This window comes from Mobula hypostoma, chromosome 9, assembly GCF_963921235.1.
Source record: "Mobula hypostoma chromosome 9, sMobHyp1.1, whole genome shotgun sequence".
NCBI classification, from domain to species: Eukaryota; Metazoa; Chordata; class Chondrichthyes; order Myliobatiformes; family Myliobatidae; genus Mobula; species Mobula hypostoma.
In genome coordinates, this window is record NC_086105.1 from 113,114,688 (window position 1) to 113,133,077 (window position 18,390).

The 18,390-nt window shown below is 46.1% G+C and overlaps 1 pseudogene; it reads left to right on the forward strand.

Moving 5' to 3' along the window:
• Positions 1–16,257: 16,257 nt before the first annotated feature.
• LOC134351366 (UDP-glucuronosyltransferase 2B31-like) lies at positions 16,258–17,831 on the forward strand (annotated as a pseudogene).
• The last annotated feature ends 559 nt before the right edge of the window (positions 17,832–18,390 follow it).

Sequence of the window (18,390 nt, forward strand, 5' to 3'; positions counted from 1 at the left end):
TGGCCACTGGAGTAAACTGAACTGTTTGTCTATTCCTTTTCCCTCTCCTGACAGTCACCCTGCTATATGCCTCCTAAAACCTAGGGGCAACTACCTCCATGTAGCTAATATCTATTACCTCCTCATTCTCTCATAGGAGCTATAGGTCATCTAGCTGCAGCTTCAGTTCTCCAACATAGCATGTAAGGAACTACAGTTGGATCAACTTCACAAAGATGGATTTATCAGGGAGACTGGAGGTTTCATAGGAATCCCACACAATCTGACACGATGAACATACCACTGACCCCAAATCCATTCTCACCATTCTAGCTCGGCCAAAGAGGCAAGGATATAAACTTACCTTAACCTCCGCTTCTTCTCACCAAAGCCTCTATACCTGGGAAGACTTACTCAAAGAACTTGTCTCATATATCACATTGTTCATTACTTCCCATTATCTTTCCTGACAGTTACTCAGTTATGCTGATGCATGCTATCAAGCTATTCATATTGCAATCAATGCATCCCAAACTCAGTGTGTATCTCTGAGCTTTTGGTTTTGAACTATGCTCTGATCCATAACACTTTCAACTGACTTCCCAGGACAATTAAGAATTTACTGCAGATGCTTAAAGCCATATACTGTATCTTCCATTGCATATTGGCTAGACAAACTACTTGTCCACTTTCTCTGCAGCAGGGCTAGCTTAGGACCTCTGAGTCCAACCAGCTGTCACCAGCCCTGTCCATTTCACCAACCAGTTAAGATTAGCAATCATGATTTAATTCATAACATTATGAGTGCAAGATATTGCAAAAAAAAACAAACTCAAATGGGTTCAGCAGGAAGGCTGAAGTTAGAGCAGAGCATGTTGTTTCTCCCAGGAGAATGGAAAGCAAATTTGCGCAGTTGAATAAACATGAGAGCACAAATGGTACCTTACAGAAGATTAATTGTGGCTCAAGTTCAACAACCCCAGCCCTAGAGGCATCCAAGGAGACTCAGTAACCGAAAAAGATAGCAGATGCAGAATAATTGTGGATTCAAGATTCTTACAAATTTCCATTCTTACAAGATGTACCATGAAAACTTTCTGACTGGTTGCATCGCAACCTGATATGGCAGCTTTAGTGCACAGAATCGCAAGGTGCTGCCAAGGGTTGTAGAGTCAGCTAGCTGCAAGGTGGACATACCCTTCCCCTCCGCTGAGACTATTCCAAGAGGTGGTGCCTGAAGACAGTGGTGTCCATCATTAATCACTCTTACCATCCGTAACATGTTCTCTTCTCATTACTATAATCGGGAAGAGGTAGAGAACTGGAAACGCTCACTCGATAATTGGGAACCAGTTCCTTCCCCTCAGCCATCAGATTTCTCAACAGTCAATGAACTCATGAACTATCTCGTTACTCCCCTTTTATACACTATATATTTATTTTGTATGTTTTTAGTAATTTTATGTTTTTATGCTGTACTGCTGCATCAAAACAACAAATATCACAAAATATAATCAGTAATAATAAATCAGATTTTAATTCAGCTGTGTTACCTTGGTAAACTTAATAAATGGTTGTCTGTATAAAGGTATGTATTTTTCACTGATATCAGTCAAAAGCCTATAAGAAAAGTAACGTGGAAATCGGCACGTGAACAACACCACAAAACTTGCAAAGAAATCTGAATGTAAAACATTCCTGTCATACAGAGATTCATCCCACCAGATAACAGTGTGAAATTCATGGAGCTGTTGTAGAGGAAGGATGGGAAATGCACTCCTGGTGCATTTCAAAATTTCAATGTTCAAAAGTTCAAAGTATATGTATTATCAAAGTACATATACAGTTTAAGTCAGAAGTCTACATACATCTTAGCCAAATACACTTAAACTCAGTTTTTTCACAATTCCTGACATTTCATGTTAGAAAACATTCCCTGTCTTAGGTCAGTTAGGATCACTACTTTATTTTAGGAATGTGAAATGTCAGAATAAGAGTAGAGAGAATGATTTATTTCAGCTTTTATTTCTTTCATCGCTTTCCCAGTGGGTCAGAAGTTTACATACACTTTGTTAGTATTTGGTAGCATTGCCTTTAAATTGTTCAACTTGGGTCAAACGTTTTGGGTAGCCTTCCACAAGTAAATTGCTGGAATTTGTTCCATTCCTCCAGACAGAACTGATGTAACTGAGTCAGGTTTGTAGGCCTCCTTGCTCGCACATGCTTTTTCAGTTCTGCCCACAAATTTTCTATCGATTCAGAAAATGATGTCAAGTCTGGTTCATCCTTGGGAGCAATTTCCAAATGCCTGAAGGAACCACGTTAATCTGTACAAACAATAGATAGTCTTGCGAGACCACGGATCTGCGCCTGGAAAGTCTTCAATCTCCATGGGCAGTTGCCCATGCTGCAAGTCTCCCCTCTCCATGACATCAATGTTGTCCAAGGGAAGGGCATTAGTAACCATACAGCTTGGCACCAGTGTCGTCGCACAGCAATGTGTGATTAAGTGCCTTGCTCAAGGATACAACACGTTGCCTCGGCTGGGGCTCGAACTCACGACCTTCAGGTCACTAGTCCAAAGCCTTAACCACTTGGCCACATGCCCACACTACAATAGCATACAAGTATAAACCCCATGGGACCACGCAGCCGTCAAACCGCTCAGGAAGGAGACGCATTCTGTCTTCTGGAGACGAATGTACTTTGGCGCAAAAAGTGCAAATCAATCCCAGAACAACAGGAAAGGACATTGTGAAGATGCTGGAGGAAACAGGTAGACAAGTATCCATATCCACAGTAAAACAAGTCCTATATTGACATAACCTGAAAGGCTGCTCGGCAAGGAAGAAGCCACTGCTCCAAAACCACAATAAAAAAGCCAGACTACAGTTTGCAAGTGCACGTGGGGACAAAGATCTTACTTTTTGTAGAAATGTCCTCTGGTGTGATGAAACAAAAATTGAACTGTTTGGCCATAATGACCATTGTTATGTTTGGAGGAAAAAGGGTGAGGCTTGCAAGCTGAAGAACACCATCCCAACCGTGAAGCATGGGGGTGGCAGCATCATGTCGTGGGGGTGCTTTGCTGCAGGAGGGACTGGTGCACTTCACAAAATACATGGCATCATGAGGAAGGAAAATTATGTGGATATATTGAAGCAACATCTCAAGACATCAGCCAGGAAGTTAAAGCTCGGTCACAAATGGGTCTTCCAAATGGACAATGACCCCAAGCATACCTCCAAAGTTGTGGCAAAATTGCCTAAGGACAACTAAGTCAAGGTATTGGAGTGGGCATCACAAAGCCCTGACCTCAATCTGATAGAAAATTTGTGGGCAGATCTGAAAAAGCGTGTGTGAGCAAGGAGGCCTACAAACCTGACTCAGTTACAGCAGTTCCGTCTGCAGGAATGGAACAAAATTCCAGCAACTTACTGTGAGAAGCTTGTGGAAGGCAACCCAAAACGTTTGACCCAAGTTAAACAATTTAAAGGCAATGCTACCAAATACTAACAACGTGTTTGTAAAACTTCTGACCCACTGGGAAAGTGATGAAAGAAATAAAAGCTGAAATAAATCATTCTCTCTACTATTATTCTGACAATTCATATTCTTAAAATAAAGTAGTGATCCTAAATGACCTGAGACAGGGAACGTTTTCTAGGATTAAATGTCAGAAATTGTGAAAAACTGAGTTTAAATGTATTTGGCTAAGGTGTATGTAAACTTCTGACTTCAACTTTATGTCACCATACACAACCCCAGAATTCATTTTCTTGTGGGCACACTCATCAAATCTATAGATAGTAACTATAACAGAGTCAATGAAAAAACAACCAGAGTGCAGAAGACAACAAAATGTGCAAATGCATTATAAGTGATTGGCTAAAAATAATGCGAGCATGAAATGAAGAGTCCTAGAAAGTGAATCCATTGATTGTGGGAACATTTCAAAGATAGGGCGGGTGAAGTTGAGTATAGATATCACCTTTTCTTCAAGAGCTTGATGGTTGAGGGTAGTAGCTGCTCTTGAGCCTGGCGGTGTGAGTCCTGAGGCTCTTGCTCTACTGCCAGGTGGCAGCAGAGAGAAGAGAGCATGACCTGGGTGGTGGACATCCCTGATGATGAATGTAGCTTTCCTACAACAGTATTTCATGTAGATATGCTCAATGGTTGGGAGGGCTTTATCCATGATATTCTGGGCCAAATCCACTATTTTTTGTAGGATTTTCCATTCAAACGCATTGGTGTTTCCATACCAGGCTGCGATGTAGCCAGTCAATACACTCTCCACTGCACATCTATAGAAGTTCTCAAAGTTTTTGATGTCTTGCTGAATCTATGCAAACTCTTAAGAAAGTAGAGGCACCGTCATGCTTTCTTCGCAATTGCAGTTATATACCGAGGCCAGGACAGGTCCTCTGAAATAGTGGCACCCAGGAATTTAGATTAGATTATGAAGACACGTAGTCCTCTTTTATTGTCATTTAGGCTACTAATAAATAATGTATCATTTCTTAATGCATGCATTAAGAAATGATACATTATTTCCTCCGGCATGATATCACAAAACACAGGACAGACCAAGACTGAAAAACAGACAAAGCCACATAATTATAACATATAGTTACAACAGTGCACAATACCATAACTTGATGAAGAAGTCCATGAGCACAGTAAAGTTCAAAGTTTCTCAAATTTTCCACATCTCCTGCAGATGGGAGAAGGAAGAAAAACTCTCCCTGCCATGCCGACCACGATCTGACTCTGAGTCATCTGAAAACTTCGAGCTCTGATTAGCTCTTCGACACCGAGTACTGAGCGCTATCTCTGTCCGAATGATTCGACCTCCATCTCGGTCACCAACAGAAGGCAAAGCTGGTGATTTTGAGGCCTACCCTCCAAAAGATTCCCAACCACACAGTAACAACAGCAGCAAATGGGCGTTTCAGAAATTTCTCCAGATGTTCCTCTGTGCTTTCACGTCCATTCTCCATCAAATCAGAATTGTCCACAGCCACTATTTAACAGATACAATATCATTTTTCACCAGAGGGCTGCAAACATGCAGGCGTGCTGCCATGTTCTCCTCCCAACTAATTTAAAGCTGCTAACCCAGTCCATCTCTGATTCTCTGATGAGGACCTCTGGCTTCCCTCTCCCGAAGTCTATAATCAGTTCCTTTGTCTTGCTGACATTGAGTGAGAGGTTGTTGTTATGTCACCACTCAGCCAGATTTTCAATCTGCTTCCTATATGCTGATGATAGTGGTGCCCTCAGCAAACTGGAATACGGCATTGGACTTGTGGTTAGCCACACAATCGTAAGTGTGTACGGGGTCTTTCCTTTTGTTTCTATGTTAAATTTAAAATGGCTTCTTTATTATGTTATACTGGGGAATGCTTCTTTGTTATATTAAATGCTGAGAAAGTCTCTAGCTAGACATTTGCTTGGGTTAATACAGATAGCAGGGTGCTATTAACCAATGGGCGTTCATGTATCGTTTTGTTTTCGGATACCATTCTGTATCATATGACTGTGGACGGGGTTTTTGGCGGGGAGTCGGAGGAGAGACGGGGAGGACAGCGGACATGTGGACAGGCTCTGGTCGATAACTTCGGGTTGTCCCGAGCCGTGAGTCGACAGGATTCGGGTGGTCGTCAGGAATCGATTGAGCTCCAACGGCTGCGCATGAAGAACTTGGACTTTGATAAGTCTTGGCGCCATTTCTTTTCATTACTTCTTTTTCTATATCGAATTTCTATTAATGTCATAGAATTAGTAATATCTATAAAGTGTACTTGGTAAAATGTACTAGGTGTGCTGGCTGATGATTGATGTTTGGGATTGATTCGGGCGGCAACCAACTCCGTGGGAAGTGTTGAGGCAGGTCCTGGGTGGGATTTCTGTAGACATATACAAGTCAATATAACTGAGCATTGCAGGTGTAAAGGGAGTAGAGAAGGAAGCAAAGCACACAATCTATGGTGCACCCATGCTGATGGAGATCGTGGAGGAGATATTGTTATAATGTATGAAGCAACTCTGCTAGAATTTCTTTTCAAAATGTTTATGGATGTAAATACAAAAGTTGTTTGATTGTTGGTTCAGGGTGCAATGTTTACTGACAGCAGGCATTGTGGACGTCAGGAAGGTGCAGATGAACTACCCCACTCTGCGCATACATGGCTCCTCCGTAGGGAAAGTTAAGTGCACCAAGTTTCTGGGAGTTTACATCACGAATGCCTTCATGTGGTCCCATAATATCAGCTTCCTGAATAAGAAGGCACAGCAGAACCTCCAGTTCCTCAGGAAATTCCTAAAGTCAATCAACCCCCCCGACCCACATCTTAAATGTAGTTTACAGGAGCACCATTGAGAGCGTCCCAACAAGGTGCATCTCCATCAGGTGTGGGAGCAGCTGAACACCCAGCCAGAAATCCCTACAAAGGACTGTGAGATTAGGAGAGGATCGTAGGGTTCTCCATACTATGCCTTGCAGGCATTTGTCAGGAGCGTGGCATACGCAGAGCCCTTGGTATTATAAAGGATCCTACCCATCCATCCAGCATCCTCTTTGACTCTCTACCATCAGGAAGCAGACTCAAAAACAAGAACGATCAGGCTGGGAAACAGTTTCTTCCCTCAGGCCATTAGGCTTCTGAACTCCCTGCCCTATCTCATTTGAAGTGTTGTGGATTACAATATGTATGTAACCAGATGACCATTGAATATTTTTCTTATTGTTAAAGTGCACTTATGTATTCACCTTGGTAATGCTAAAATAGCTGCCTGTGCCTTTAAGTGAAAATGCTGATGTCATTTTGCATGGGTGGAGTAGAATGAAGAGTTGTCATGTTAGACCATAAGACATAGGAGCAGAATTAGGCCATCTGACCCAACGAGTCTGCTCCACCATTCAATCATGGTTAATCTTTTTTTCCCTCCTCAACCCCAGTTCCTGGCCTTCTCCCCATAACTTTTGATGCCATGTTCAATCGAGAACCTATCAATCTCCGCCTTAAGTATACCAAACAACCTGGCCTCCAGAGCTCCACAAATTCACAGCCCTTTGGCTAAAGAATTTTCTCTGCATCTGTTTTGAAAGGGCACCCCTCTATCCCGAGGTGGTGTCCCCTTGCCCTAGACTCTCCCACCATGGGAAACATCCTTTCCACAACTACTCTGTCTAGGCTTTTCAACATTCGAAAGGTTTCAATGAGATCCCCCCTCATCCTTCTGAATTCCAGCGAGTACAGACCCAGAGTGCTGCGTGGGGCAACTGAGGAGAACCCAAGTGCAGGACACCGGCACGTCAACTGAGGTGGGAATGCTGGCATAGATGTAGAACAGAAACCCGGAGGAATCTTGACAAGGAGATGGGATTTACAGCGACTATCTGGAACCTAGAGCTGAACTTGGAACTAAATTTAGAACTAACGCTTCTAATCGGACAAGAAAACGATGTATTACACGAGAATGGACCAACAAACTGGCAACTTGTGTAGTGAGGCCATCGTACTTATTTCAGTCTCTGATGCAAACCAGGTGTACTCTAATTAAGTAAACTAGCAGCAATTGGAAACCTAATGGCTGAAATTAGGGCATAATCAGGGAGAAAGGAGCGTTAAATGGGAACAGTCAAACAGAACTATGACAGTACCCCTCCCTCAACGGGAGCCTCCTAGCGATCTTCCAGGCTTGTCTGGATGGTCCCGATGGAAATCCCGGATGAGAGAAGGGTCCAGAATGTAGGAGTGGGGAATCCAGGAACGTTCCTCCGGGCCGTACCCCTCCCAGTCGACCAGGTACTGGAGACCTATGCCTCGACGGCGGACATCCAATAACTGCCGGACGATGATCGTTGATGATCGGGGGTCGGGGGTCGGGGGTCGGGGGGGGAGGGGGTTCGGTTGGAGGGCACAAGGGACTGACAGAAACCGGTTTTAATTGGGAGACGCGAAATGTAGGATGGATCCGCATTGACGTAGGTAGTTTGAGCCGGATTGCCGTGGGGTTGATGATGCTCTCAACCTCGAAAGGTCCCAGGAAGCGGGGGGCGAGCTTCTTGGGCTGGTTCTTCAGGGGAATGTCTCTAGACGAGAGCTACACCATCTGCCCAGGTCGATATTCAGGAGCAGGGGTATGATGGCGGTCGACAATTTTTCGGTTACGGTTGGCTGAGCGAAGCTATGCCGTGCGTGTGCCTTCCCAGATTTTTTGGCACCTGTGCATATGGGCCTGGACTGACGGCAACGCAATATCTTCTTCCTGGGCGGGAAACAGCGGGGGTTGATAACCAAGAGAGCATTCAAAAGGAGAATTTCCGGTCACGGTGCTGACCAGAGAGTTGTGGGCGTATTCTACCTATGCGAGATGGTTGCTCCAGGTAGACGGGTTGTTGGCTGTTATACAACGTAACGCCGCCTCCAAATCCTGGTTGACCCGCTCCGTTTGTCCGTTCGTCTGTGGGTGAAAACCGGACGATAGGCTAACTGAGGCACCAAGGGCTTGACAAAAAGATCTCCAAACTTGCGAAATGAATTTAGGTCCCCGGTGGGAGACAATATCCGAAGGGATTCCGTGAAGTCGGAAAACGTGGGTGACGAGAAGTCCGCGGTCTCCTGCACGGAAGAGAGTTTAGGGAGGGCTACAAAATGTATCGACTGGGAGAAACGGTCCACCACAGTTAGTACGGCAGTGTTTCCATGTGAAGGGGGTAGCCCGGTGACAAAATCCAGAGCGATGTGTGACCAGGGACAGGCAGTGGACGAAGCAATCCCGCAGGTGGCCGATGGGAAGCTTTTCCACCGGCACAGACGGAACATGCGGAGACATAGGAACGGATGTTAGCGTCCATGGAGGGCCACCAGAAATGTTTCTTCAGAAGAGTCAGGGTCCGATTGATTCCTGGGTGGTATGCGAAACGAGAAGTGTGTCCCCACTGGAGAACCTGCGATCGAACAGAATCAGGTACAAAGAAGCGATTGGAGGGACCATTGCCTGGGTCGGGTTGAATCCGTTGGGTCTCTGACTCTGGACTCGATCACTACACAGGATGATGGAAGGATGGTCTCGGAGTTGGGAAGGTCCTCCTCGGAAACATATTGACGGGAGAGAGCATCGGGCTTCCCGTTCTTAGACCCCGGACGATAGGTGAGGGTAAACCTGAAACGGCCAAAAAATAATGCCCAACGGGCCTGGCCAGAACTCAGGCGTTTGGCGGTGTGGATATATTCAAGGTTCTTATGGTCTGTCCAGACGATGAACTGCCGTTTCGCCCCCTCCAACCAGTGTCTCCATTCTTCCAACGCCAGTTTGACCGCCAGTAGCTCCCGGTTCACCACGTCGTAATTTCGTTCAGCTGGAGACAGTCAGCGAGATAAGACGGCACAGGGATGTAGTTTCTGATCCGGGCCCGAACGTTGGGATAGTACCGCTCCCACCCCGGAGTCGGAGGCGTCAACCTCCGCAATGAATTGACAGGAGGGGTCCGGTTGAATCAGAACGGGAGCAGACGTGAAGCGCCTCTTCAGGAGAGCGAATGCTGAGTCAGCCTCGGAGTTGCAAAGGAAAGGTGTGGCAGGTGAGGCAAGTCGGGTCAGGGGAGCTGCCACCTGACTAGTTTCTGATGAACCAGCGATAGAATTTCGCAAACCCCAGAAACCGTTAGAGTTGCTTGCGGTCGGTGGGTTTGGGCCACTCCGCCACAGCCAGGAACTTCTCGGGATCACCTCTCACCTGTCCGCTCTCGATGATATAACGTAGGAAGCTGACCGAGGGGACGTGGAATGCGCACTTCTCCGCCGTTACCAATAATTTATTCTCCCCAAGCCACTGCAGGACTTGATGGACATGATGAACGTTTTGCTGGGGACTGCTGGAAACTTTAGGATGTCATTCAGATAGACAACCACAAAGCGGTTAATAAAGTCTGTTAGTACATCGTTGATCAAGGCTTGAAAAACCGCAGAGGCATTGGTGAGGCCAAAAGGCATGACCAAGTACTCGAAATGGCCTAAAGGGGTATTGAATGCCGTCTTCCACTCATCCTCCTCCCTTATTCGGACCAGATATTAGGCGCTTCGTAGGTCCAGCTTCGAGAAGATGGTGGCTCCGTGAAGTGGTTCGAAGGCAGAACTTATCAGAGGAAGTGGATACTTGTTCCTCATAGTATGATTTAGGCCTCGGTAGTCGATGCAGGGACGCAATGAACCATCCTTCTTCCCCACAAGGAATAACCGTGCGCCCACGATGATGATGATGCCCGCCGCGAGAGATTCACTGACGTAACCCTCCAGTACTTCCCTCTCTGGCCGGGACAAGTTATACAGCCGAGTGGTGGGTAAAGGAGCTCCGGGGAGAAGGTCAATAGCACAATCATATGGTCGGTGTGGTGGCAGAGAAAGGGCGCGTTGTTTACTAAACACTTGTCTCAGGTCGTGGTACTCCGCTGGAACCCTGGATGAGTCAGGGGGTTCAATGGCAGGTGAGGTCGTGATGGTTTTTACAGGGGAAAGGGCCGACTGTAGAGAAGTGGCGTGACAACACGGACTCCAGCTGGCTATCCTCTCGGTGAACCAATCAATGTAAGCGTTATGGCGGTTTAAGCAGGGATACCCAAGAACTATTGGAGCTTGAGGAAAGGAGATTGTTAAATTGTACTTGTTCCCGATGGTTCCCAGAGAGAATCAAAGACAGTGGTGGGGTACAGTGAGTGACTCGGCCCAGAAGTCTTCCGTCCAGTGCCCGGGCTTCCAGAGGGGTACTCAACGGCTTCCGAGGAATTCCAGCCTGGGAAGCTATGCTTTCATCCAACAGATTCCCCTCAGCACCGGAGTCTATCAAGGCAGACAAGGACAGGGACTGTTGGTTGTAGCTTAGTGACTTGGATTTGCATCCGGGATTGGGGGACAGAAAGGTATGTGGTCTGTCTCATCAGGGTCCCCCTTTCTACTGGTGAGCCCTCCCTTTTGGCCGAAGGGAACAGGTAACTTGAAAATGGCCAGACTGGCCGCAATAAAAACAATCCCCAGCTCTGAATCCCCGGAGTCGCTCTGTGGGAGAAGGACGGCTCAGTTCCAGTTGCATTGGCTCCTCTCCGGGGGTGGTGGAAACGGCCGGGACGGACGCTATTCTAGGAGCGGGAGAGGAGGAGAGAAGTTAGGGCTGGGAGTAAATGGTAAAGCGTGCCGTGTGGTGGCCAAAGGAGTTGGATGACCGGTTCTCTCCCTCTGACGTTTTCGGAGTCGGTTGTCGAGCCTGGTGGCTAGGGAGATCAATGCATCCAGATTTTTAGTGTCATCCCTAGCAGCCAACTCGTCCTTTACCCTGTCACAGAGGCCTTGCCGAAAAATTCTCCTGAAGTACCTCATCATTCCAGCCCGAGTCGGCCGCTAGCATCCGGAACTCCCCGGAGTATTCGGTAACACTGCGTGAGCCTTGATGGAGGGCGAGTAGCCGCTTAGCGGCATCTTTACCGTGGACGGGATGGTCAGAAATCTTCCTTACTTCTGAGATGGAGGTGGGGAAGGAAGAGCAGGTCTCTGGCTGATTATCCCAAATCGCTGTGGCCCACGTTAAGGCATTTCCTCGCAACAACCCCATAATGTAAGCTATTTTAGATCTGTCCGTGGCGTACGTGGATGGCTGCTGCTCGAACAACAAGGAGCATTGTAGCAGAAAAGCCCGGCACTTCCCCAGATCTCCGGCGTAGGGTTCTGGTTCAGGTACATGCGGCTCTCTTAGCGAACGTGTTGTGGACGCATCGGCTGTCCGGGCTGGTAGGAGAGTGCTCTCGGAGTCGACGGGGTAAGATGGGCGGATACTCGGTCGATCTGTTCACTGACCTTTCTTACGTTTACCGACAGGGAACGGAGGTTTTCCATGACTTCCTGGAGCAGCTGATCGTGCAAGCTCAGTAGGGAGCCCGGGCTGGCGAGGGCTTGTTGCAGAGGATTTGTGTCCACTGGGTTCATTATGGCCAGTTTGTTCTGTTGCATGGAGCGACTGAGGAGAACCCAAGAGCAGGACACCAGCACGTCGACTGAGATGGGAATGCCGGCGTAGACGTAGAACAGCAACCCGGCGGAATCTTGACATGGAGACGGGATTTACTGGGACTATCTGGAATCTGGATCTGAACTTGGAACTAAACTTAGAACTAACGCTTCTAATCGGAGAAGAGAACGAAGTATTACAGGAGAATGGACAAACAAACTGACAACCTGTGTAGTGACGCCATCGTACTTATTTCACAGTCTCTGATGCAAACCAGGTGTACCGTAATTAAGTAAGCTAGCAGCAATTGGAAATCTAATAGCTGAAATTAGGGCATAATCAGGGAGAAAGGAGCGTTAAAGGGGAACAGCCAAACGGAACCATGACACAGAGCCATCAAACTTTCCTCATATGATATCCCTTTCATTCCCGGAATCATCCTTGTGAACCTCCTCTGGGCCCTCTCCAATGCCAACACATCTCTTCTAAGATGAGGGGCCCAAAACGGTTCACAATACTCAAGGTGAGGCCTCACCAGTGCCTTATACAGCCTCAGCATCACATCCTTGCCCTTGTATTCTGGACCTCTTGAAATGAATGCTAACATGACATTTGCTTTCCTCACCGCGGACTCAACCACCGAGTTTGCCCTCAGGATGTTAGAAACATAGAAAATAGGTGCAGGAGTAGGCCATTCGGCCTTTCGAGCCTGCACCGCCATTCAGTATGATCATGGCTGATCAACCAACTCAGAACCCTGTACCTGCCTTCTCTCCATGCCCTCTAATCCCTTTAGCCACAAGGGCCATATCTAACTCCCTCTTAAATACAGCCAATGAACTGGCCTCAACTGTTTCCTCTGGCAGAGAATTCCAGAAATTCACCACTCTCTGTGTAAAGAAGTTTTTCCTCATCTCAGTCCTAAAAGGCTTCCCCTTTATTCTTAAACTGCGTCCTCTCGTTCTGGACTTCCCCAAAATCGGTAACAATCTTCCTGCATCTAGCCTGTCCAAACCCTTTAGAATTTTATACGTTTCAATAAGATTCCCCCTCAATCTTCTAAATTCCAGCAAGTATAAGCCTTGTCGATCCAGTCTTTCATCATATGTAAGTCCTGCCACCCCAGGAATCAATCTGGTAAACCTTCTTTATACTCCCTCTATGGCAAGGATGTCTTTCCTCAGATCAGGGGACCAAAACTGCAAACAATACTCCAGGTGTGGTCTCACCAAGGCCTTGTACAACAGGTAGTACCTCCCTCCTCCTGTACTCGAATCCTCTTGCTATGAATGCCAGCATACCATTCACCTTTTTCACTGCCTGCTGTACCTCCATGCCCACTTTCAATGACTGGTGTACAATGACACCCAGGTCTCTTTGCACCTCCCCTTTTCCTAATCCGCCACCATTCAGATAATAATCTGTTTTCCTGTTCTTGCAACCAAAGTGGATAACCTCACACTTATCCACAATAAATTGCATCTGCCATGAATTTGCCCACTCACCTAACCTATCCAAGTCACCCTGCATCCTCTTAGCATCCTCCTCACAGCTAACACTGCCGCCCAGCTTCGTGTCATCTGCAAACTTGGAGATGCTGAATTTAATTCCCTCGTCTAAGTCATTAATATATATTGTAAAACAACTGGGCTCCCAGCACTGAGCCTTGCGGTACCCCAATAGTCACTGCCTGCCATTCTGATAAGGTCCCGTTTATTCCCAATCTTTGCTTCCTGTCTGCCAACCAATTCTCTATCCACATCAATACCATACCCCCAATACTGTGCACTTTAAGTTTGCACACTAATCTCCTGTGTGGGACCTTGTCAAAAGCCTTTTGAAAATCCAAATATACCACATCCACTGGTTCTCCCCTATCCACTCTACCAGTTACATCCTCAAAAAATTCTATGAGATTCGTCAGACATGATTTTCCTTTCACAAATCCATGCTGACTTTGTCCAATGATTTCACTGCTTTCCAAATGTGCTGTTATCACATCTTTGATAACTGACTCTAGCATTTTCCCCACCACCTATGTCAGGCTAACCAGTCTATAATTCCCTGGTTTCTCTCCCCCTCCTTTCTTAAAAAGTGGGGTTACATTAGCCACCCTCCAATCCTCAGGAACTAATACAGAATCTAAAGAGTTTTGAAAAATTATCACTAATGCATCCACTATTTCTTGGGCTACTTCCTTAAGCACTCTGGGATGCAGACCATCTGGCCCTGGGAATTTATCTGCCTTTAATCCCTTCAATTTACCTAACACCACTTCCCTACTAACATGTATTTCCCTCAGTTCCTCCATCTCACTAGACCCTCTGCATCTCAGATTCCTGGAATTTTTCCCCAGTTAGAAAATAGTCTGCACATTTATTTCTACTACCAAAGTGCATGACCATGCATTTTCCAACATTGTATTTCATTTGCCACTTTCTTGCACATTCTCCTAATCTGTCTTAATCCTTCTGCATTCTACCTGTTTGCTCAGCACTACCTGCCCCTCCACCAAACTTATATACAGCATAAATATTCTAGAAAGAACCACGTTCGAGTACTTTTAAGCAACACACACACAAAATGCTGGTGAACGCAGCAGGCCAGGCAGCATCTATAGGAAGAGGTACAGTCGACGTTTCGGGCTGAGACCCTTCATCAGGACTAACTGAATGAAGAGATAGTAAGAGATTTGAAAGTGGGAGGGGGAAGGGGAGATCCAAAATGATAGGAGAAGCCAGGAGGGGGAGAGATGGAGCTCAGAGCTGGAAAGTTGATTGGCAAAAGGGATACGAGGCTGGAGAAGGGAGTGGATCATGGGACGGGAGGCCTAGGGAGAAAGAATGGGGGAGGGAAGCCCAGGGGATGGGCAAGGAGTTATAGTGAGAGGGACAGAGGGAGAAAAGACAGAGAAAAGTAATAAATAAATAAATATATAAGGGATGGGGTACGAAGGGGAGGTGGGGCATTAATGGAAGTTGGAGAAGTCAATGTTAATGCCATCAGGTTAGAGGCTACCCAGACGGGATATAAGTTGCTGTTCCTTCAACCTGAGTGTGGCTTCATCTTTACAGTAGAGGAGGCCGTGGATAAACATATCAGAATCGGAATGGGACGTGGAATTAAAATGTGTGGCCACTGGGAGATCCTGCTTCAGCGAAGCGGTCTCCCAGTCTGCGCCGGGTCTCGCCAATATATAGAAGGCCGCATCGGGAGCACCGGACGCAGTATATCACCCCAGCCGACCCACAGGTGAAATGTCGCCTCACCTGGAAGGACTGTCTGGGGCCCTGAATGGTGGTGAGAGAGGAAGTGTAAGGGCATGTGCAGCACTTGGTCCGCTTAAAGGATAAGTGCCGGGAGGGAGATCGGTGGGAAGGGATGGGGGAGTGGGGAGGGAACAAGGGAGTCGCGTAGGGAGCGAGCCCTGCGGAAAGCAGCGGGGAGAGGGAAAGATGTGCTTAGTGGTGGGATCCCGTTGGAGGTGGCAACGAGTACTTTTCCCGGGTTTAGTGAGGAAAGATTTTCGCGAGTAAAATTGATCGATGCTGGAATAGCATGATTGCGAAATTCCTTAATAGGCCTTCTACGTTGGTCTTTTTAGTTCACCTACAAGACAATATATTGTAAAAGTTTATTTGTCTTTCTTTATTGTTTCATGACCAAATGTGAATGTAACAGAGTGATGTAAATGTGTTAATCTCTATTCACATAACATGAGAGAGGAGAATTTATTTCAAGGTCTAGTCGATATGTGTTTGGAAGTTAAGCACGTGTGTGCCAAATGTGAGTATATCTCTTAGTTAAGATGAGATGTAATTATTCATATTTTCGATGTTGTGTATAAAGTACAGGGTTGGTGGAATACTAACATTGATTGTATTGTTTTTTTTTAATTGCCACTAGCGTATTGGTTTTGTATATTTTATTTTAGTTATTTTTATACTGCATAGGTAACAAGGGTGTGGTCTGAAGTTAAACTGAGATAGTAATAGTCGGAACTGTTTCTTCCTTTAATTTTGTCGGTATTATTTCGATACCCTCTTTCTGCAATAAAACATCTGAAACAGATAAAAGTAACAGATAAAGACCCGAAGAAGTATTTGTCGTCCTGCGTGTGTTTTCCCCAGGCTACTATACGTATACAGAATATAGTTAAATGACAATAAACATAACTTAATTTGAGTAATTGATCCGGAAGTGTACTTTGGCCTCACTCTACTAAGGTTTCAGCACGAGCAAACAACCATTTCTGCTTGAGATTCGCAGCCGAAAATGTCAAACAAAAGCCGAGCGGGTTTCCAGACGCTTCTGCTGTATTTTCTGATGTTCTTTTCCGCAAGGAGTCCCAGCCCAGAAGCTGCCAGGATCCTTGAATGCCCACAGACTGGAGCCACTGGATCATCATTAAATCCCTGCTCCTGAAACTGGTGCAGAGGGGGCACGAGGTGACGGTGCTGAGGGGCGACACTTCATTAAGAATTGAAGCAACGATTTCACCATGGAAACTATCCGTATTTCGGGAGAACAGTCAGATCAGGCTCTTACCGAAGGCAAATTTCCTGCTATTATCTTCAACTTCTTACACGTGGAAGATGGTTTCCTTTCCAGCATCTCCGCTGCCCGCACCTTCATCGCATGGTCCTCCGTCAATATTGAAGTGAGTTTTCCGTTCGTTCAGGGAATGTTCGAGGATCGGCTGAAAGCTGGGGGGTTTGACGTGATTTTGGCCGACCCTTTCCATGCAGCCGGTGCCATGCTGTCCCATGTACTTAACACTTCGTTGGTGTTTTTTGGCAGGTGGATGATATCCGGGGACATCCACTTTGACTTCGTCCAGTCGCGTCGTTCCTTTGTGCCCATGGTAAATTCACGTTTGAGTGACAGAATGTCGCTTTTGGGCAGATTGAAGAACGTGTTGATATACGGAATGTCTGCATTCATAAGCCACTTCTACAGTTACCCCGCTTACAATCGGCTATGCCAGCTTTACCTCAATGGAGACATTACCGTGAAGGCACTATACCGAAAGGCTGATATCGTCCTAATGAAGGTTGATTTTGTTTTTGTATCCCGGGCCGACCATGCCAAATCTGATTTACATCGGAGGTATTCACTGTGGCCCGGATCGACCACTCCCTACTGATCTGCAGCAATTCGTGGATGGTTTTGGCAAGGATGGCGTGGTGATCTTCTCCTTAGGAAGTGTGGTGGCCATCCTACCCCCAGATGTGGCGAGTGAACTCGCGACAGGACTGGCCAGACTCTCACAGAGGGTCATCAGGCGGTATATTGGAGCAGTCCCTTCGAATTTAGGAAACAACACCAAAATAATGAGCTGGCTTCCTCAAAATGACCTGCTGAGTCATCCGAAGACAAAAGCGTTCATCATTCACGGCGGGGAGAATGGGCTTTATGAGGCCATTTTCCATAGGGTCCCTGTGGTCGGTATTCCAATACTTGGTGATCAATATGATAACCTTCTGCGTCTCAAAACCCGAGGAGCAGCGGTCATGTTAGATTTGTCTCACACTAAAAGTGATGATATTTTCCATGCAGTGAAGAGAGTCACCGAGAACCCTTCCTATACAGCGAACACAGCCTTGCATAGGGACGTTCCAGTGCAGCCAAAGGAGCTGGCTGCTTTCTGGATCGAATACACAGTAAGGCACCGAGGGGCTACTCACCTTAGAGCCGCGGGTAATGATCTTCCATTCTATCAGTACCACTTACTGGATGTGTTTACTATTATTGTGGTTTTCATGGGGCTTTTCCTTTATCTTGTATTTAAATTGCTAAAAGCTCTACTTGTCAACGTGTGCTCGTGGAGGAAGAGGAAAAGGAACTAAATGAAACGAGTTACAGGAAGAATAATCATTATCGGCGTCCCATTTTGCAATGCTGCAGCGCATTTTTCTCTGATATCAACAGCCAGATGCAGTTTAATCAATAGCCTCTCCCATCTCTACAAGGATAACCAGATCTCTCTTAACACTAATATTGTTTTGCTATTCTTCCTGCCAAACTGAATAGTGTCCTATTCCCCAACTTTTTACTCCATGAACCTTTCCTGCTCATTTTATGTGCTTAGATCCATTGCAAAACTATTTCTGTTTCTCCCCTCCATCTCAGTTCCCTTATAACTTTCTCATTGCCAGTAAACATGAATATAATTTCTCTTTCAAACAGTTCGTTAAAAGCAACCTGAATGCACGGCTAGGGAAACTAAATTCAAAAGTAGGAAAGTTATGCATGTTAGATAAGGTGCAACTGATGTCATCCATGGAGTAATGTCCACTGTTCTGATCTAGTTATTTGTAATATAAGCACTTCAGTAGCATGGTACGCATATCTTAAGAAACAAGGGAGAACAGACTAGGTTGCATCTGCTGAAGTTTAGAACAGTGA